The sequence below is a fragment of the Aulostomus chinensis genome, chromosome 20, assembly GCF_037954235.1.
Source record: "Aulostomus chinensis isolate RoL2024-O1b breed Wild chromosome 20, RoL_Achi_v1.0, whole genome shotgun sequence".
NCBI classification, from domain to species: domain Eukaryota; kingdom Metazoa; phylum Chordata; class Actinopteri; order Syngnathiformes; family Aulostomidae; genus Aulostomus; species Aulostomus chinensis.
Window position 1 is genome coordinate 11,441,177 of NC_141339.1, and position 23,178 is coordinate 11,464,354.

The 23,178-nt window shown below is 41.7% G+C and overlaps 1 long non-coding RNA gene across 1 annotated transcript in view; it reads left to right on the forward strand.

The window, feature by feature from the left end:
• LOC147242807 (uncharacterized) overlaps positions 1-23,178 on the forward strand; it is a 37,184-nt gene that overhangs the window by 562 nt on the left and 13,444 nt on the right. Inside the window, exons 2-3 of the long non-coding RNA XR_015110643.1 lie at positions 70-144; positions 9,411-9,492. This is a non-coding gene — a long non-coding RNA (uncharacterized LOC147242807). The remainder of the gene's footprint in view (positions 1-69; positions 145-9,410; positions 9,493-23,178) is intronic.

The window sequence follows — 23,178 nt, forward strand, 5'->3', positions numbered from 1 at the left end:
TACTGTGTTTACATTGAAGTTAATATTAGCGAGTTAGTCATAACTGTATTCACTTTCCTGGATTAACAGTGGTGCTGCACACAATGCCCCAACGGACACCTGGACAAAGAGTACGAGGCAGCGCTTCCAATCAAAGGACACCTGGTAGGCAACCAGTACCTGTTAATCAGACAGGTTGGAGAAAAAAAAATAAAAGACTAATACATTTCATGAAATTTAGAGAACAAATCTTAAAAGGCTAAAAGAGTAGAAGTTTAATCATCTTTCTGAAGGGAATTTATTCCATTCATTGCAAAATCTGTCCTGTGGAGGTATGGGACTGATAAAACTACAACAAAGTAATCACACCATGATTGTTTTAGTAGTTTTCAGTTAGAATCTTTGATAGTGGTATTTTCAGCCACCAGTGGGGAGCTCCTGAGTCTGACAGAGCTCCTCTACCTCGCAGTGCTCTTGATGGTGTAGAGCACATGCAGTGCTGCCTATGCCGACTCTGTATTTTCAGTAACAGGCAACATTACTGACACTTTCACTTTATGATGGCTAAATCTGGTTCCCCTGCTTTCACTGCATTCTTCAGGGATGTACGTTGGTCTGCCTTTGTGTTCATTGATGGCTGTTTCTCCCGCTGAAACAGGAAATAGCAGCACATAGAAAGTCATTTGATTGCGGCAAGACTCCATAACAGCTTCACGGTATTGCAGCACTGTTAGCAGCGGAGTTGTAGACGAGCTCTTTTTCTACACTTATTCTTCCAGCACGAATGTCATTCTTTATAATGCAAAGTCAAACTCAAATGAAAGAACAGTTATTTGTGTTCTGATTCTCACTGTTTCTCAGTGAGTATCTGAGCCAGTTATTTGTGTGATATCCTGGGTGGTTTACTGGAAAAACATCAATTTTGGTGCTTCAGTAATACTTTGATGTACACCGCCTCTGAGAGTAAATATTAAAGTATTATATATCAAAGGAAAAATAGAGAACCTAATCCATTGATTTATGACTACAGTCACACACTAGTAAAAATAAAAAGATATATATTCATAGACACACACAAAGACATTCCAAATGTACACATTTTGAGTTATTTATGATTGCAACAATTTGCATGCTGTTCTTTATGTCCTGCACTCTTCTTGTTGGGATCGATCTTCCTATCTTTTTGTGATAAAATCATGTATCACAACAAGCTAACAATGTGAAAAACAAAGCCCTGAATAAGCAGAGCCTCCAGCATGTGCTCCTTCATCTCACGTACCAGCAAGTATGAAAATGAGGGTTCACTTTACCTTCATGCAGATTCTCCAAAGTAAGCGTGAAAATATCACATAGAAACGATTTACCTCTAAAAAATGTGTTCGTATACACTTTCTGACCTTGATACATTAAAAAAAGTGCATAAAATCAGTTGAATTAACTCAACCTGCATAGATCTTTTGGTGACTTGCTAATGTTTTTGTACTCAGCTCAGGGTTTTTGTTGTTGTTGTATTTTGCTTCAGCTGTAAAATAAAACCAATCTATTTAGGTTGTACACCTCTTCATGTGTCCTGAAACTCTATTGTTGATGTATTTTTCAGCACATACAGTAAAAGCATCTTAAATGTGTGCGGGTGCACGAGCAACTAGTATTCAATACTTAAGTCACATACAGCTTTTCAAATTAAAACTCTATGTGTGTGTGTCTGTGTGTCTGTGTGTAGGAGGGCTGACTTTGTATGTGTTCAAGCATCAACTATGAGTTCAACAGTTGCGGACCATGACCACAAGGGCATTGTTAATGAACCAAGAACTTTGCTGCTACCACTGAAAATTCACACACACACACAAAAAAAAAAAGCACAGTGTGATTTACATGGTAATGAAGCTGGTCGCTGACATGGTTCCAACTGGACAGAAATCAAATATCAATTAGCTCCTTTAATCCTTTCATGTGTTTCACTATCACACACTATTGGAGCAAGGGGGAAGAGGGGGCTTTGGAGAGACAACCCTTAAGAAGATAATCGCAATAATGGCATGAAGCACTAATAATGATTTATAGACGTCTGGCTTGGATGCATGTGTTACTATTTTCTTGAATAAGTTGCAGCTAAAACCGCATCAAATCATTAGAGTGGTACTGGGGCTCTAATCACGGTTAGACTCAAATGTAAAATTCTCTTAGCCTTGAAAATGCCCATGGTGTGTGTGTGTGTGTGTGTGTGTGTGTGTGTGTGTGTGTGTGTGTGTGTGGATAAGTCCGAATGTTTCTGTGGAGTGGTACTAGGCCTTGAGTTGTTTAAAAAAAAAACTGCTGGAATCAAAAGGACGGATATAATTGTAAGTAAAATATATATACTGTATATATATGTATATATATATATATTTTTTTTTTTTTTTTTTAATTTTCCTGGAAATGTCAACTTGTGCTGCAGTATTTTCACTGGAAGTTAAAAATTCAGCACTATTTAGGAAAAAAGTTTAAACATGCCCATAAAAAAGTTTGAGGGGTAGGTTATGAATGAATAAAAGCTGAGCAGGAGGTGCTTGCAGGAAGTAAGGTTGTCTAGTTATCAAGCTTATGAAGGGAAAAAACAGTCAGAAATCCTCTGTCAATAGGTTTGTTAAAAAGTCCCTTCAGAAAAATTTGGATTCTGCAGTCTCATACCACAAAATCAGTAGAACTCTGCAGAATGTGTGGGGGCTTGCATATATATATATTTTTTTTAATATTCGTGCACTTTCATTGTGAAATTTGTAAAATCTGGGTTTGCATTTTGGGTTGATGGAGCGAAGTCAGTTCAGTCAGGTGTACTATGCTATGTGACAACTCATCAGTTCATGTGCGTTTTGATGTGAAAACAAGGAAGAAAAGCTGCCCCGACTGCTGATCATCTGAGGAGAGAGTGAGATACTTGAGATTTATGCTTAAGTGTCAGTCGTTTCTCTCTGACTGACCCATAGGGCAGAGAGTAAAAAATATAAATATAGAAAAATGCAAGCTACTACATAAACTGAATATAATAAATATAAATAAAATATGAAATTTCAAAACTATACAACTGTTGAATTGTGTAAAACCGGACAACCAGCAGCTTGCACACAGCACAGTTTTGGCTGTGGCTAGTGCAGTTATGGCAATCGTTTGTAGAGGGGCCGGTGCTTTTTGTGGGTGTTATGATCCATAAGGAGAGAAAGTGTTGATGTTATCTGGAGCAGAACGGTGGTGTAGAACAGGAGAGAGTTGAGCTTCCTAACCGCTTGGTGGGTGAAGGTGTTCTAAAGTTTGGTGGAGGAGGCATGGAGGCTGCGCTACCTTCTCCCTGATGGCAGAAGAGGTTGTACGAGGGGTGTCCTGGTATTACACGGTCTTGCGTTTGTACTGTAGTTGGTGGAGCTCCTGTTGATGCAGCTGGTCAGGATGGCCTCAACGGTACCATGGTTGAACGGGCGCATGATGGGTGGGGGTGGTTTTTGTTTCAAGACAATGCAATTTTTTAGAAAAGCAAAGTCAAACTTTTACGACCGTAACAAAGAAAACTCAGCAGTATCTTAGAGGGACTGTAAAGCGGTAAGTGTTTGAAAAATCTGATGATCTTTCGCTTCTGAAAAAGACTCAAGGATTGGATATGTGATTCCTTTACCTCAGAGCCATGGCAGACTCATGAAAGGCTGGATTTTCAGCTCAGAATCCGCCAAAACAAGGCTCCGCAGCAGACTGGATGTTAGAAATGTTAGAAGTGCGAGAAACACACTGCACCCATCAATCACACACACAACAAAGCTACAACCACCTCACTGTATCCCTCAAAAACAGACCCGAGACTCACACTTACTGTGAGTTGTGTTTTTTGCCATATGTTTTGGGCAGTAGTTTGGGTTGCAAAAAGTTTTTCCTGTGCTTTATTTAGCTTAACCTGTCATTACTAGAAGATTGCCCCCCAAAACCAGTCTGTCTGGAATATGACAGCTGCTTTCTGGTGAGTTGTCAAAAGTTTGGGAAACCCTGGTTCAAACAATCTGAGACCAATTTAGAAGCAATACCATGGGAGAGATTTACAGACGGATTGCTTTCCACCTCAAGCCTACATAAACCTTTTATAAGGCTTAAAACCAAATTTGGCTGAATTCTGAAGCATTTTTGCTGTTTCAGTGTCAGGAGAAATGGTAAATGGACTCAATTCATGTAGCGCTTTTCTATCTTAGCAGCATTCAAAGCGCTTTATACAGTAGTGTCGTCTCATTCACCCAGTCACTCACATGCTCACACACTGATGGTGAAGGCTGCCATGCAAGGCATCAACTTACTCATCAGGAGCAATTATGGGTTCAGTATCTTGCTAAAGGACACTTCCAACTGGTCACCGGGGTTGAGGTGATGGAGGAAAATGTTCAAGACCGAAAGCAAGACGTCCAAGAGCGACTAAACACAGCACAAGTTGGAACACTTCTGGTCTACTGTCACGTAGACTTCATGAGGGTGGGAGGGAGGTACGGAATAGATGGAAGATCAAATATCGATTTTGCCCATAAAAAACCTGTAAAGATTAACTGTAAAGTTTAGCTGGTTACCAAACTTTGCTCTAAAGTCTGGGACCATCTCCTTTGTCTTAGCAGTTGTTTTCTTTACACCGTACAGCCAGGTGTTTCATCTCAAGCCTACAGATGTACTCTCATATGTCTGAAATCAAACTAATAACTATGGCGTCATCTGCAAATTTCATTATCCGGTTGGAGGTATGGGAGCTTAGAGCAACACACATTCCTGTAGAGTACTGATCTATTGGATGAGGGTGGAGGGAAGCCCTTAAGTATTTAAAATAAACCTGATTAGGTTTTGATCACATTCATCTCTTCTCTCTGTTCTCTGCAAACCCCTTTCCTTTATCTCTCCTACATCCTACCTTTTTCCACTTTTCGCTGCTTTATCTCTCGCAATCCTTCCCGAGTCTTCTTGTCTCCCTGCTTCTTTCTCTCCCCATTGTGAACTTATTCTCTTCGGTGGATGAGCGAGACAGAAAGGAGTGACAGAGACAGAGGGAGGGAGAGAGATACCTCGTCTAGAAATCAAGGAGTGCAGGGTGTCGCGTCCACATGAATTCCTACACACCTTATAATTGCTGTCAGTGAGCACTCAGACAACTCATTTAATTGCCTGCCATCCAATTTGTGGTGAGACTGTGGAGGTGATTGGAGGAGGGGGTGGGGGGTGACAAAAGGAGTAAAGAGAGCAGGAGAGGTGGACAACCACATCCCAAAAGATGTGGTTGCTAAGCACCAAAAAAAAAAAGCGTGGTTGCAAAGATGGACAGAAAAAGTGAGAAAGACTTTATAAAAGTGAGGGGTTCTACTGCAGGGTGGACTGATATTGGATTCCTCTTTGCTCACAGGGAGGAATCTCAGGATGGACCTGCAATTAGTGCAGCTCTCATCAATACTAGTGACTGGAGTGGGATGAGGGTGCTGAGGTAATGATTCTAAGTGACTGCACACAAGCTGCCATTGCCACAGTGTCTCCATTGAGCTTCAGAATGTTTTATGCAAAAGTGTGTTCAGGGCCTTTTATTCACCCTACAGGTGATGATATATAGCAGAATTAGATAAGAGTGTTATCTGTTGTCTGCACTGGTGTTTGGCCGCCAGGTCTCCTGTCACATTTGCAGGTTATTCTAACAACAGGGCTTAAAAATGCCAGCGGCCAGAGAGATGGAAGGAGAAAAAGAGAGGGAGACATTTGTTCTGCTGCTGTAGCGAGAGTAAGAGATGAATAAGCGCCGAAAACTCACAGAGCAATCCGCCTCGGGTATGCAGCCCCGCAGATACACAAGTCGAGAGTTGTAATTACCTATTTCTTGCCTCTGCACTTGCTGAACCCATGTTACATCCTGATGTCTGGTGGAACATATCAAAATACCTTGGTTTTTTTTTTGTCCTATTAGTCTTTGCCTGTCAAACCTGAGTTTTACAGATTTTGCTTTCCTCTGATGTCAACAGGCTTGTGATCACTTTGCATTGCTTAGGCGCATAGACACAAGAGGGGAGAAAAAAACCCAGCAGATACACCTCAGCCTTCCCAAATGGTTTCAGGTTCCATTCCCATAATCATATACATCTACTCAAACATCATTAGTGCAGAGTTGCACATTATCCACCCACAAGAACAATTCAAGCACTGGTCTCTACCTGAACTGAGAGAACCAGCAATACCGTCTTAAAAACAACAAGGAAATTCAAGAAAGGCCGAATCCTCACAAAAACCTCTATAGAATTGTTATACTGTAATATTTCCGCAAGTACCAGATTTACTCAAGGTTTGCAGGAGCATACAGTAAAATGTATGTTCATACCAATATGCGAACTGATCTAAGGCTGCGCACTGAGGATTGTATCTTTTCAAATAAGCACAATAGAATAGAGAATATTGTCATTGCAGAATACAAGTACTGTGCAACGAATTTTTGTTATGGCTCTGTACAACAATGCCATATACAAACAGTAGGAAACAGATACACTGCAATATAATGCAACAATAAATACACTAATACAATATAAAAAAAAAAAACAGCAGGAAATAAACGAGGAGTGCGGATTAAAAAAAAAGAAAAGCTGAATAGCTAATAGCTATAAAATAGCTACAAATGTAATTTCACGCATTGTGCAGATAGTGTGCAAATATAAAGGCTCATAATAATTTAACAGTGCAAAAATTGTCATGTAGCAACAACATGCTTTGTGCCGTAATGGTGTGTCAAGTGGAGAGTTTGTTGGATTTGTTCAGGGCAGCCACAGCCCTGGGGAAGAAACTATTGTTCAGTCTGCTTGTGTGGGTGCGGAGGCTCTGTAACGTTTGCCGTATGGCATCAGTTCAAACAGGTGATGGTGCGGACGTGTGGGGTTTTCGCAGATTCTCTGGTTGCTTCTCGGAGGCACCTGGTGGTGTGAATTTCATCCTGTTATTTTCTGTGCATTCAATACCACGCGCTCAAGTGCCTTCCTGTCCGCTGCCGAGCAGCTGCAGCACCACGTCGAGATGCAGTACGTTAAGATGCTCTCTATGGAGCAGCGCTAGAAGGTTACCAGCATCTCTTGTGGTCGTCTGGCTTTCTTCAGTGTCCTCAGGAAGAACAGTCGCTGCTGTGTCTTTTTCACTTGTGCGGTCCTCAAATATGTGAGCTCTCAAGAACTTGATGCTGGATGCTGTCTCCACTCTTTCAGCCCCAATGAAGATCTGAGTGAAGTCAGCAGCCTTGGGTTTCCTGAAGTTGATGATGAGCTACTTGGTCTTTCCGGGGTTTAGAGAGAGCGCACGTCATTCATTTATTTTAGCACTTTTACCTTAATGAAGATGGAAAAAGGGGCCTTTTGACACAAATGTGCAAAATACTGCGAGGAAGAAATACATACAGTATAGGTTAATTTAGCTCAAGTCATGGGATTTACCAGGCCAATTTGGCACCTACAACTGCATCTGTATAAGTTTAAAAGGAAGGTGTTAACGGAGCCAGCCGAGCACACAGATGGCAAGGAGGACGAAGTATAGGGGAAGTGGAAGAATGCAGAGAGAATGCATTGTCACCACTTGTGTATTTCTGTTACATTACTGTGTGGTTGTTGTTTTTTTGTTTGTTTGGTTTTTTTTGTCTCAATGTAATTCCCATGAAGTCCGTAATTTTGTGATTGGCGCCACTGTGGCATATATCAAAACCAAAACAGGACAGTAACACCAACTGCTGCTTAAAAAGCAATGAAATCCAAATTTGTCTTCCCATTTTATTTTCCTTCTTTGCAAATGGTGGGTTTCTTTCCAGTGTGTCCTTCTCCTCCCTCTGCAGTGGGACAGTCAGCACTGAAACACACTCATGTAAAATGCTGCCTCCTCCACCATGTTTTCTACCTGCTGTGAGTAGCTTTTGGTTGATCCCTTGCAAAACTTTATGCCAACAAAATGAAGAATATCTTAGAATGCACACACAATTTAGTACTCTGTCCCTAAAAGTGTATTGAAGAAGGGATAAGATTATCAAAAAAAACAACTACATTTTATCTGAATAGCATGGCCATGTATCTTGATCGGTAGATTGACACTGAATAAAGCAAACATACAACCAAAATGTAGCATACTAGGGAAACCTTCAGCCTGATTAACTCATTTAATTTGATCGTAATATAATCAGATTCAACACTGCTGAAGCAAACAGAAATTCTCTATTTCAAGCTTCTCAAATCAGAAATTTTTAAGTTTTTTTCTCTCAGTTTTATGATACTGAAGACAATATATGTGTGATTTGGACCATTGAACTCTTTAATTTATTCATCCCGGGATTTAGGAACTGGTGATGGACATCGATCCATCCATTTTCTATACCACTTATCCATTAAGGGTTGCGAGGGGGGGTAGAGCTTATCCCAGCTGACATTGGGCGAGAGGCAGGGTTCACACTGGACGGGTCGCCAGTCTGTCGCAGGGCCATCAGGAGCAATTAGGGACTCAGTACACCCAAGGATACTGTTGCCAGGGGAAGTGAGGCTCGAACCAGCAACCTTTTGGTTGCTAGATAGCCACTCTGCCTCTGAGCCATGTCACCCCCTGATGCTGATGGACATGTTCCGTTATTTTCCTATGTTTGATAGAACAATAAATCCACTGATTATTTGGGTAAATAATTACCAATAGTTAGTTGCAAGTATTGAAACCATCCTGTTGTCACTGGCTTATTATTTATTGTTGAGCGGGTTAACCAAAGAGTATACAGTATACAGTATGTGTTTAATCCCTGACAACAGACACGCGCCCACGCAAACAACAATTTCTCTTCAAACTGCAAGTTCATCACCAGCATCAGCTCTGAGGCATGGAAAAGAGAAAAAAACAACCCTGGCTACACCTAAATAAACTGTTGCTGAAGATGAAGTGGCCAATTCCTGCAGTCCACAAAATGACTCTCCCCTGGGCTCTCGCCTCAGCTTTGGTGAATATTCATAAGCCTCATTGGTATGGGGACGGTGGGGGAAATGTTTACTCCAGCAAGTAGATGGAAGGGGAGGGTGCTACAGTATCAGATTGTGGCAGGATGTGGAGGAGGTTGAATAGAAATGTGTGTGTGTGTGTGTGTGTGTTTGTGTGTTTCTATTTTTTCCCTTTGGCGAAAATGACAATAGGAACAACTGACAGATAAAGGGGATGTTACCATAGGGACAAATCACAAATAAACCATACATTCAGAGCCTAGATGTCGGAGATCATAGATATGTACACTTACAACAATAAACTGTATTGAAGTCAGTTCCAGCAGTTTGGCACTGCTGAAAATGGACCAAATGGTTGCAGAGGACATGTCAAAATCAGAACGTTCGCCTGCTGCAACAGCGTGACCGCCTAAGTCCAGTAAAGTTGCGATCTAACCCAAAAATTTCCGTCTGCACCAACAGCTCACAGCCACCGGAGGGAAGCTGGCTGGCGTGCCATTGTCCCCACAGAGGCCTTGACCTGCCTGCTGTCGCCATCCAGATGGTAGGCAACTTGTATGCCATCATGTTGGCGACTGCTTCGCTGATGTGAATGTTGTCCTCAGAGTGGCGGAGTTATGGTCTGGGCCGCCATATGTTATAGACACTGAACACAGCTGCAGGATCATCCATAAAAATATTGAATAATGAAAGCACAGCCCATGTATTCAAACAGTGTGGAACTGCTGTTGAACACAGAACAAAGGGATCAAATTTTCAAACCTCATTTTCTTGCTAAGCCAGACATCCCCCTATTGACTATTCACACAGCAGCCATGTTTCTCTGACATCATGCTCAGGGTGGGAAGTGAGAATGCTAATGCTAAACTGCTGTGTTCCAGGGCGCAGCTTATAAAGCATATATAAAACATAATACGTATATCTTCTGAAAAACAATCTGGAGTGATATGGAACTATATTTGAAGGTAAATCAACATCCGTTTCCTACATTTAGCTAACAGCTAAGGTTAGCATTCAACCATTTCCTGGCTAACATTGCTGCTTACATGATTGAAGAAGTAAGCTAACATTGTGTGAAATTAGACTTACTGAAATACTTCCATCGTCGTCGTCTTCTGCTTATTCCTTACGAATAAGGGTCGTGGGGGGGCTGGAGTCTATCCCAGCATCTACGGGCGAGAGGTGGGGTTCACCCTGGACAGGTCGCCAGTCCATCGCAGGGCCAACATAGAGAGACGAACAGCCATTCACACTCACACTCATACCTACGGTCAATTTAGAGAATCCAATCAGCCTAGTCCCCAAATCGCATGTCTTTGGATGGTGGGAGGAAGCCGGAGTACCAGAGAGAACTCACGCAGGCACGGGGAGAACATGCAGACTCCACACAGAAAGATCCCACGCCCGAGCTGGGACTCGAACCCAGAACCTTCTTGCTGCGAGGCCACAGTGCTAACCACTGCACCACCGTGCCTACTGAAATACTTATTTATGTTGAATGTTTATTTACAGCACTTATAGATCTCCAAACACAAATGTGTCTGGTCTAGCTAGTGTCTTCATACCACAACTTATTCTTTTCTATTTTATCAAGTAGCCTAATCACCAGCAAGTGGTTAGGGTTAGTGGTTGAATCCTAACAACTGTTGGACATCAAACTCTGAAAGACATCACAGCATTCTAGTCATCCCTCATGCACTTTTTACAGTAACCAAATGGGAAGTCATGGAATAATAAAAAGAACTTGTCAGATGGGCAGCACGGGGGTGCAGTGGTCAGCACTGTCGCCTCACAGCAAGAAGGTTCCTGGTTCCAGCCCCGGCTCCAGCACGGGATCTTTCTGTGTGGAGTCTGCATGTTCTCCCTGTTCCTGTGTGGGTTCTCTCTGGTACTCCAGCTTCCTCCCACAGTCCAAAGACATCAAGAGGGGACGAGGCCGATTGATACTCTAAACTTACCTTAGGTGTGACTGTGAGTGTGAATGGTTGTCTGTCTATATTTGTTGGCCCTGTGATGGACTGGTGACCCAGACTGTTGTCCTCTCGCCCGGAGGCTGCTGGGATAGGCTCCAGCCCCCCTGCAACCCTTAACAGGATAAGGGGTAGAAAATGGATGGATGGGGATACTTGACTCTGGGCATGGTGTCAAACGAACAAGGCCACCGTGTAACTTTGGAAACATCTGGCTCAAGTCATCATCATTCTGTTCTAGTAGAAAAAAATGCCCTGGCTTGTCTGTATTTCTCGAAGCCAGTAATAATCATTGTGGGACATGATAACCCCAGGATGCAGCGACAGTGCCCTTGTAAAATAACATTGGGGGTAAACCATCTCAGGAAACTTGTGTGTGTATTCATATACTGTATATCTTTATGAATACTCACCGAAATAACCCAACAGACCTAACTTCTCGTGCAATCCAAATCTTTGTTCAAATTTGCCATTTTGAGTGTGTAGTTTGCTACTAGCTTGGAGTTTGTTGTTGCTGTTTTACGTAGAAAGGGTACGATGGCTGCGAAAGCTAATCGCAGTGTAAACGCCACAACAAAAATAAAAATGCCACGCTACAAATAAAAAGCCACAAAAGGACACAAATGGAAAAAGCCACAAATTAATTGAGTGGTCAAAGTTACAAGGGAAAATTATCCCCGACAGACAAGCAGAAAGAAAATGGAGAGAAAAGTTGCTTTCATAAAGCATTGGTTTTGAGAAATAAATACCAAGGTTTTTCATCAACTGCATACATTTCTCAAAACCTATGTTTTATAAAAGCAACATTTTAGCTCTTTTTTTCTGTCTATCTGTCTCAGCTCAAGTAATGTAATTTACCAAGCTGACTGAGGTAGTCGCCCAATAGCAAGTCCATATGTGATTCCAGTGAACTAGACTAATTTTCTCAAGGTCCCTGGATGCAAAAAGAGGACGTGACCAGTTGGAGGTGGCTGTTGGGAGGAGGGATCAATGGAGGAGTTTGAGGTGTAAAAGACAGTCATGTTGAGATGAACTGAAGAAGAATCTCTTTACTGTCATGATACTGAATTCAACGATATGTATCCACTGCATTTGACCCATCCACTCAAGAGCTCTTTCCTCCACTGCCTTGGTTAGGAGCACTAGCATACATGTCTCTCAATGCTGGGAGAAAACCAATCTTGTGTCAGCAATGGGGAACCTGCAAACTTTTGCATCAGGTCTGTGTACAGGTTTGTATTGTCTCATTGATAGAAAGTACAGAGACCAACAAGGTACATACAAGCACTCATCCGTTTGTAGGCTTCTGTGAATTTTTGGTTCAGGGTTGGAGAGGGTAGCAAACTGGCTTGGGGTTTCAGGATCCATGGAGGGTTGTTCTGAGACAGGCGAGATACTACGTGTCATAAACACACGATCTAGCAAGAAGCGATCGAATGAACCAGGCTTTTATTCTGAAGGACTGTATGTGACTTGATTGAGATCAGTTGTGTTGAATCAGTCAGGCTGTCCAGAAGCTCCACCCCATTCCAAGGGCACACACAGACACACAGACAAACACACAGATCGACGGACAAGGAACACACACACACACACACACACACACACACACACACATACATACACACACACACACTCCCACACACAATAAGGAGGGGAAACAAAGGGAGCACTGGGGTAAATACTGAACTAACACTCAAAATTTTCCCTCCTTACCTGAAGGTGGCGCTATGCAATTGTTTTCTGTTGTCAGTCCAGTAGTTCATTATGTCTTCAGTCTTTCAGTTGACTGAAGCTGATGGGAGGACAAGCTGGATTTTAAAAGCAGTGTCTCAGACACTAGTTGACTCTCTCCTTCCTGACTTATAACAAGACCCTGCTTTGTAATGCTGATTAGTGTGTTTCATAATGAAAGTTCTCTTTGCGCAAGAGAATTATGTAAATATCTTGAGAAATCAGTCCAGGTAGTGCAGGAGTGAGACACTTTTTTTTTGGAAAGTTTTCCTCCTGTTTATGAGTAGGAAGGCAGGTATGATCATTTTATTTTTTATTTTACTTTTACTTCGATAGATACAAAATCTGAATGTTCATTTTGGCGCCGGTCATCCTTGGAAGTGGGGAAAGATGGCACACCTAAGTCGGACGCGACATGAATTTGGGAGGTAATCCAATATATTCATCACTATTTTTCCATCAATATCTGATTTAATTTTTCCATGGTGATCAATTTATTTAAGGGTGCCTTTTCTTGCACATTCTGGCACTACAGAAGTCCATTTGGAGAGTTTTCCCACCTTGCAAAAGCTCGTCAATTGTATTGTAGAATATTGGTGCAAAATATTTTTCAAAGCAAGTGAGACAAAGAAAGGAGAGACACAAGGGAGAGTAGTCTCAATTATTTATTCAGCAGAACATCTATTTAGATCGCACAGGAGGGAGGCAGGTTTGTAAAAAAAAAACAACACATTATAGCTTTAGCTAAAGAGTGTTGTTTTGACAAGTAAACAGGTGGAGTCTGACTACAGAAATGTGAATGCAGATGCTACCAGCTGCATTGGAGGGAAAAAAGCTCTTATCCCCAGATCGAGCTGTAATGGATGGAGGGTAAAAATAGTAATGGCACTGAAACAAAGACCGATCCACACTGCCAATATCAGCTTGTAGTCCAGCAGAGGGAAAGCGCAGAGCAAACTGGCATCATTGATAAGACTGCCTTCTTCCCCTCGAGTCTACATCACCTTTCTTTCACTATAGACTTGGAAAGACTTTCAATTTGTTAAGTCAGTATTTTAATGAAGTGTTTTGTTCCAGAAATGCACCAAATACTGTTTCCTACAATGATCCTGAATACAGAAAAGTACCTCTTTACTTATTCCACATGTATTTTTTGGTGAAAAATCAAATTTAATCATGTGTCAGAATCGAAAGATGCAACAAGGTGTGAAGAGCTGAGTTGAAAAAGATTTTCTTGATCTCCAGAGAGGCCGACTAGTTGAAACTAATAAGACCAGACGCTCCCAGTGGAAAATCTTCTTTGTTCTTATAAGCATCAGTGATGTAAGGTGTCTCGTCTGTATAGTTTGCGTGCAGAGACAGTCAAGATGTCAAGGCAGTGTGTGCATGCACGCGCGCGCGTGTGTGTGTGTGTGTGTGTGTGTGTGTGTGTGTGTGTGTGTGTGTGTGTGTGGTGCTGCAGCTAACAAAGAGGTATGATGTTATGGTACATCTGATGTTGCATGAGATGTATCTGAGGTCAGGGTGAAATTGTCGTGGCGTTCTTAGCTTGATTGCCACCGGTCTGAATGAGCGGGGAGTCTATTGACTGCGAGTGTGAATTGCCTATCTTAGATATTTATGACCACCCTTTGCTCATGCATCCCAGATGCTGCGGAAAAGGCCAGAGATAAATTGGGATTGTTTAGGGAATCGTCTAGACTGTATGCGAATATATATCTGGGACTAGAAGTGGATTGCTCAGGCAAGTGTTGAAGGATTAAGGGTTAAAGGTTACATTCAGTTTGGCTGTGTAAGTATATATGTTTCTCTTCTCCACTCTAAAAAGAAGATGAGAAAACGTCAGGGAGAGGGTGGCCAGAGACCTTCTATCCTGTTAGATATCAACATTCTAATCAACTTTGACTCTTTCAGTATTCACAACCACACGTTTTCGTTTGCCAGAAGTCTACACTATGAAGCAGTTTCCACATATCTGGGATCAGCGGTTTCTTGTCAGTGGTTATCATCAAGCCACATGGAGCCAGCTTTTCCGCACATGATTGCGTACGTGTTCACATGTAATGGGGGCGGCATTGCTTTGCTGACCATTCTCCAACATGGAGAGGAGAGCTGCCTACTTCACCCTAGAGGAAAATCTTTGATCTTTTGAATGTATAAATCCTTCCTGAAGAATAAAAGTAACACAGGCGCTTCCACAAAAGCAGGAAAGAGAGCTACATAAGATAGTCAATGGACTTAATATCCCTGTTAATCAGCACTAGCAGATAATCACCTCTGACTGACATTAAATGAATGGATGGCTTAAATGATGGCATATGTAATATTAGTATATCGATATTTATGTCTTTCTTTAGCTGTAGCTGGGTCTCCATTTATAAACATGCCAGTTGTGAAGAAATGCCGTGAGACATTCTGTGATAGTCAGAATATGATCCATCTCACTGCCTGCATATGAACGTTCCCCTAACTGGTAAATATGAATTATTCCCTTTGCAGAAAATAAATCTGTGTTGGTCATAGAGGTGCTAGTCAGGAAATACCACTGTGTTTTTTTTCTGCCAAATTCAAGACAAACCCTACACGATGATCAGCACACCCATGTCACATTATTTTGGTGGTGACCATGGTTCATGAGAGGTGACTGGACAGTGGGAGGTGCTTGTATATGATTTGATCGCAAACCTTTGCTCTTTGCCTGCTTCTAAGCAGATCAGATCTGTAGCTCATGTACTGGGGAGATTATGCTTAAAAGTCATCCATTTTTATAGTACAGGAAATCCAGAATTAAGCCCAAAATTATCTGGTTTAACTCTAATCCTGCTTCATAGTTCAGGCCCCAGATCCAAACACAAGGAGATTCATGAACATAAAGATATAAACAGTAATCTTGCTTTTGAAATGGAGGAAAAAGAAACGATATGTGTAAGATTTTAAGCATTTGAATTTGAGCAAATATGAGACACATAAAACCTTTTTAGACACAGAATGCGCCAAATTTGTGGCGGGAATTTGCCGTCTTTTCTGGGTGAAACGGAGGCCGAATGTTCCTCTTTCCAAAAAATCCACCACTTGTGTGGGCGTAAAGATGTGACATGACATGCAGCACGAAGTGAACAGTGATGTACAACACATACGTCGAAAGAATATTCAGCCCTGTGACAGTCTAGCAAAGCTCCTAGTGTTCCCAGTCCAACCTCCCTCTGCCGGTGCTGCTGTTGTGCTCACAGATCTGGTGGTACTTTTCTTTTAGGTTTTTCAACTTGCTGGTGACGATAGCCGCGTCAACCAAGCTCCTCCGCAACTTTTTCATACAACAAGCCATCCTTCACAGTCCCGTGTGATGGTTATATCCACGGTCCTCTCGCCAGTGATGGTTAGCAGCTCCCTGATCTCAGCGGGCCCCCGAGTTGCTCATCATGCTGAAGTGACGATGCGTCGGACGAATATTTCAAAACAGCAGTTCGCCGCTCTGCCTGCCAGCAGCGTCGATGTTGACATTCTCTGAGGTGTTTGATGCGGTAGAACTGGTGAACGTTATGTTTGCAAGTTTGCGTCATCATCGACACCTCCGCCCACCTCACACCTAGCCGGCACATTGACTGATTGGATTCATATAGCAGTGGAGGCGGCAATACATGTACCCTCGGAGGAGGAATATTGCCAGGCTAAAATTGACCCCCACTCTGTCTAAAACCTCAGACTGAGCTGCAAAAAAAGACGGGCAAATTCGCGGATTGCTGTCCAGTGTAAAAGCACCTATAGACTGACTCACGATATATGAGATTTTCAATATCAGATTCTGAAGCTTAAGTTCTTCACGGGTTAGATGTCTGAACGATGGTGCCAATCAAGATTTCATTCTATACCTTGGGCTGGACCATGAACTTACTGTATCTTCATGTCAGAGATATTTTTTGCTATTTTAAAAAGAGGAGCTCTGTGGTTTACTGCTGCATCATGATAGAACCTTAAACAGAATCCCAACCGCAACGTTAAAAGTGATGATAATCAATAAATAAATAAAGAGCTCTGGTATCACCATAAGTATCAGCAGATGTGTGTTGGAATCAAATCATAACTGAAAAAGTGGATCAGTGAATCTCTAAGACCAATTCCCCTCCACACAGAGTCTGAGATGCCCAACATGAACCTGAACATAGTAGAGAAAAATCTTCGACAACACAGCTCATCCCGAAGGACCCCATGGAGACAATCTTGTTGTATGTTTTATTTACATACAAAATATGTATACACAAAAGATCAAAGCCTATTTCCATCCTGCTTCCATTAATATCAATTACATTCATTTTGCTTTACGCACCCTTGTTGTCACAATCTCATTTTGACTGTTAATTTTCGGTTTGGCTCTTAAACATAGACTCAGTTTGGACATTCTGACGCACTTGTACAGTCTGTATTGGTATTTGGTTCTCTTGTGTTTCCCTTTTATTTTGAAATGACTCCCGCTCATTTTTATACAGCACCTTTCAACCTTAGGGCGCAGGGCTCACTCAGTTGCGGTCAGGTCGGTACGGCTCAGGACGGATGCGTTGCCACTAGCACTAGGTAGCACGTCAGCTTGGGTGAACTCACCGGCGTAATTGGTGTGGGACACAACAACAACAATGGATGACATGGAGGCAGCGTTTTGCCTGTTGCCCTGACAGTAGTTTTTGCTTAAACTAAAAGTAAAGGATGTCAGACAGGCAAGGCTTCAAGTGGTGAAACAGAACACACAAGAAAAGAAAAAAAAAGACTTCACCAAGCGATAGACCAGTATTCTGCCGCGGCCAAGATTATACAAAGTAGACGACATAAGCGGGTAAGTTACCCGATCAGCGCCCCACTATGTGTTTCCGTCACATTTTAGTCCCCGCTCAGCTCGCTTGGAACGCCAGCAGAGCAGGGACCAAAATGGTAATGGTTAGTACCATGTTGGGGCCAGTGGAAACAGGGCCAAACCAACCTGACCTCACCCGACCTGAGCCGAAGTGAGTCAGTGGAAACACGCCCTTAGAGGCACTCAAAGCGCTGTGTCTTCTTGTTCCCTCCATTCACGCCCTGGGTTGTAGGCTGCCATGCAAAGGAGCCAACTTACTCATCAGAGGCAATTAGGGGTTCAGTATCGTGCTCAAGGACACTTCAGCATGATCAACAGGGGGAAGTGAGGATTGAAGCAGTGACCCTTTGGTTGTAAACAGCCACTCTACTTCCATGCAGCCCTGATCCCAGTCCTTCTCAATCAATCAGCCTCTCCCCTGCCTTGTGTTCTCCTACCTGCTTCTTGTTGTGTCAGTGGTGGAGTTTGTGTTTCATTATGGTTCACCATTTCAGTCAGTGTCAATTCAAATTCAGTTTGTTTGCCCTTCTGTGCTTCTACACTTCTGTTTGTACCAGTACACGCTGTTACGTTAGGTGAGTTATTCTGTGCACAAACTTTCAAATGATTTCAAGTGAAAAAAAAAACAAACTATGAAAGATTGTTATTGTTTTCAGTAAATGCATGCGCACAGTAATGTTACTGCAGTGGTACTGAAGCACTGTTTGGCAGCAAAACTACAAACTTCACAAGACAGAGGGAGAAAAACACAACAAGCCAAAAACAAGCTATTTCTTAGCAGAAAACTACCTCTCCAACTTGCTGAGTCCACTACTTAAATATATATGCCCTAAGGAGAATGGGAGATGACATGTTGATTGCTTAAATTCATGTTGAGCCCAAAACACATCTATGATTAATTAAACGAGATGAGGTACAACATTTATGCCTCCCGCATTACTTTGGGTTCAGGTTATGCACCATTTAACTAGCAGAAGTTGATTTGGACACATCCTGAATGCACTTGTGCCATGCATTTTAGACCATCCCCTATAAATTATTTAAATAAGGCCCCCAGACTTGTTATTAGACTTGCCTGAAGAAGCATATTTTTACTTGATTCACCAACAACTGAACTGATAACAAACTATGACACTCTAAGTTTGGCTTTACTGTCATGAAATTTGTCCAGTTGAATGCGCTAGCTCAGGGGTCGGCGACCCTAAACACTCAAAGAGCCATCTGGACCTGATTACCATAGAAAAGAAAACGTTGGGAGCCACAAAACACTTTTGACATCTAAAATGTAGAAAACACTGCATATACCTTTTTTTTAACCATTAATGGAATCAATGAACTGCTACGGAGAAGCTCTACATGTAACGTAAACATTTCTTCAGGAACTTCTCTTGGATTTATCCATGCTCTGGCTACTGGGAATCAAAAAGTTGAATAAACTGCATGCTGGCAGGTGTCGCACATCTGTGATTGTAAGGATTATTTTGTGTGACAAGAAATTTAACACGTTTTATTTTGATGCTACAAGATCACAGTAATCTTCAAATTTAGAATTACATTACAAAATAAAACAAATTTAAATCAAATACTCATTGTTTACTTTCAAAAGCCACAGGGAGCTGCAGCAAAGGTATGAAAGAGCCACACGCGGCTCGGGAGATGCAGGTAACCCAACCCTGCGCTAGCAGGTAGCACTTGGTGCTAGCAAGACCATGCTGAATGAGCACTGAACAGGAAATGTGATAGTTTGTTTTTAGCTCAGAGCATTTGAGTATTGCTTGGCATATAGCAGAATAAAGAAGACATACAGTCAATTATACCTGACGATGCTCTGGAGAGATTTCACAGATATTTTAAAATAGTTTTACTGTTGTCATTAGCTGTTTAGTCATCGGTCACCGTTAGCTTCAAGCTAAGAAAACTTGGCTGGCTGTTTCTGCATTCTGGAGTGACTAAGAAGAAATGAAGACATCTGTTTGTGAATACTTGAAAGGCAAAACATTTTTTTTCTTAAATATAGCTTTAATCAACACCCCATACATGTCTCATACTACAGAAAAATAAAATGTCTTATTTAATTAATGATTAAACTTATGAATTTACAATTATACCCTGTAAAATTGCTGCGTTGTTTCAAGCCTGAGGCCATTTAGTAGTGGCTAAATTATGCTTCACCACCCACCGTCATCCACGGAGCTTGAATGGCAGCTGTATAGTTGGGTTGTGTCGGACAGTGCTGGAAACAGAGAAAACAGAGTAGGGAAACACGCACCCGGGTTATTTTGTCAGTGTCAGTTGTTCAATGCAGTGACAGGAATTGGTTGGTTGGGTTGGAGAGGAGGTGGTTGGTGGACCTTGAATTCAAGTAAGCGAGAGACCGGGCCATGCAGCAGGCTAGCAAGGCAGGAGAAAATAAACAGCGGGCCTGAGGAATCAATTCAGTGTGCCTGTCAGAGGACTGTCAAACTCCCCGCCATGATGGACAGTCTGGATGTTCACAGTCTATTTGCAGCCAGGCTGCGGAGCGGTGAGTAAGTGAACCGTGCCGGGCTGAGTACAGACAATATGAAGAGGGAGTGCGGAGCAATATCTGCTGTTGCCATGCTAGATCAGCATAAATGTCAAGGCCACTTTGGTGGGGCCTGAGGGGTCGACAGAGAGCCACATAGGCTTTCCTGCATATGGGGGGTGTTAGCAATGTGTGATACATGTGTGATACATGTGTGACAGCGTGCCGTTGTAAGAGTGAACTGTTGATTTGATTTCTTGGCTTGATTTATTTCATATTTTCATACTGCAAATATACATTGTCAACTAAATGGATACTATATAGCCTAATCTATGAAGTATATGCTCACTTGCAGAGGTGTTTCTAGACCATTTGGGGGCCCCGGGCACACTGGGGGCTATCAGGACTCCAACATGACAAGAAACAATAAATTGGGTTTAAAATAATACAAATATTTCTTACTGAGCTTAATTAGATTTATCAGCCATCTTCTTTACTTGAGTTATAATTTTCTGGCAACTTTTTACTTTTACTGCCTTTGTTTAAACAAATATCTGTGCTTTCTCCCCTGACATCGTAAAAAAAAGGCTTGTTACTTTAGTTGTGATGCACAACAGACAAGAACAACTTAAAAGATCCAATAAGAGAAGCATATTTTGTCTAAGGGGGTAGATAACTTGCTGTAATGCCCGTAAAGTTTGGCTGCCGCTTTCAACAAGTTATAAAGGAAGACGATGATGTCCACTAAACGTAGAGACGCTTGAAGAAGTCCCTACTATATTGACTTGTCAAAGAGAAGAAGAGAGATGACATGTTGATGGCATATCAGGTGACAAGTTTTACAAGAGTGACGACATGAAAGAGAGCGAACCACCCAAGAGAACAACACATTTTACTTGATACTTTTTAGAACATATAAATGGCCCTGACCTGCCCCCGGCCCTCCAGACTGTATATTCTGGGGTATATTCTTGATGGCACCATTGCAATTCCCTTGCTAACTGGACAATATAATCACTACAACAAACTAAAACAAATAGTCTAATACAGCTCTTCAGTTTGTATCTGTAATGTATGGTCCAAATGAACGACTGGGTCATGATGAGGGACGAATGGTCAAATTATTAGGAACAGTTTTCATTTTAACCCAAATACAATAAAACAGAAAAAATCTGCACCTTTCTCTGAGTGTATCAACACCTCTATGAGAAGCTAAGAATAATCCACTGAAAGTTATAGATGGTGACACTGTAGTGGGTAATTAACAGACAGTTTCTCTTCTCAGATTTATTCAGAACAACCCCAAAAACAAACACTGTAATTATCATCCATTTAGTTACCATGCTGTGACTTCCACAGTGACAACATGTTTTTCCACAATTGCTGTTTTATAATGGAATTTAGTGCCGGCGCCACACAGATAATAGCTCATCATGGCTCACTGGTGACTGGATTACAGATTAAAACCCGTTCCTATTTACAAAGTTAATTCAAGGCCATTAGTGTCTGTCTCTTGAAGATTGGAGATATAGGTAGGCTTTTTCCACTTAAATTGCAAAATCAAAAGCTTAGTTACTGTCAGTTTATGTCAATGCGCTCCCCAATGTATACATTATTTAATATTAATAGCAGAATTTATGTAAAGAAAAACACTGAAACTGAGTGTCCTGACATGCAAAGCATCTTGCATGAAAATTTTTTAAAAAAAAGGGCTCTAAATAGTGAAACCTGGAGTTATGAGAAATTCTCTCCTCTGAAACATTGTGGCGCTGTTGCCTGGGTTAGGTGTCACCTTTTTAAACACTTAATTGAAGAAATACAAAACAAAAACCATTGTTATTCTCTCCCTCTCTCTAGCTCTCGAGGAGTGACGATGGACCTTCCATCATGACATTTTAGCTGCACTCGTTTAAATGATAATGATGTTCCTATTAAGGCTGCCCGTAGGCCCCTTCAGCCGGCATTCAGAGTACAAGAGCAGTCGTCATTTTCCTTTCCACCTGGGTTTGATGAACTAAAGTCAGTTACAACATTTGTAATAACTTCTAGAGCAGCATTTAAATATGTGAATGTATCAGTGGGGGTTTGTGTCAAGCATGAAGGGAAGCACATTTAATGACACGTGCTGCTTTCACGTATAAACACTTTCCATTGATGGAATGAAATATTTTGGTGCAGTGTGTCGATTTGATTTTATATCCTCCGATTTATATAATTTTGTTTTTAATCAATAAATAAGATACTGAAGCCTAAACAGTACAAGTTCTGAACATGAAACTTTGAGGACTGGTGCAGAGCCCTGTGCATATTTCAGGTACCAAAACTCCCACACATACACCACTAACTGACATTATATTACAAAAAATTGCACATTGTAAAAAAAAAAAAAAAGTACTTTTTCAAGCGTATCTGAAGCTGCGTTGTACACAGAATGTTAATGCTGTAGATGAAAAGCTATTTCTAACTTGTAAATTAAAAATGTTGCATTCTACATGGCAGGTTTAGAATAACTTGGCAACTGTCGATCCTTCTAATATTAAACAAGGCTCAGTTGTTTGGCTGAAGATCCGACTTGCATCCCGACTTGTGCGGGGCTTGGACCCCATTTACACTTCTTTGTGAGTCTATTTTTTTCTCTACCTGTCTTTTACACTTTTCCGGTACTGCCAATTACTGATTTATATTGTACGCGATTTATTTTGCAAAATTGTTGCATGTGAGTAGATGATTAGCAGAGTGTCAGTAGGACCTTCCCAGATAGCTCAATCATATATTTTGGTTGTATCATCTTCAAATTGTTAGTTTTTTGGCACAGAAAAGCTGAAATTCTTATGTATATTCTCAGTAGTATTCTGCAGCTACTTCATGTTTACAATACAAAACTGTACAACAACACAACACAGCTTAACCTGTCTGGGGACAGTCATGTATAGAAAAGTAATCTCGATTGCCCTTTCTGTCCAATGTGGGCTCTCTTCTCTGTTTGTATCACAGGAACGTTCATGCTCCATTGCTCTGGTCTGAGCGCTTGTCTTGCCTTGGGGTGTCTGGGCCCTGCAACACGAGACAGTAAATCCTCTCGAGTCCTGATGGCTATTGATTAGGTATTCACATCCTGCCTCCTGCCTCCTGCCCCCGAGAAAAGCGCTCTGGCCTTGACTCTTTCTCTCATCATAC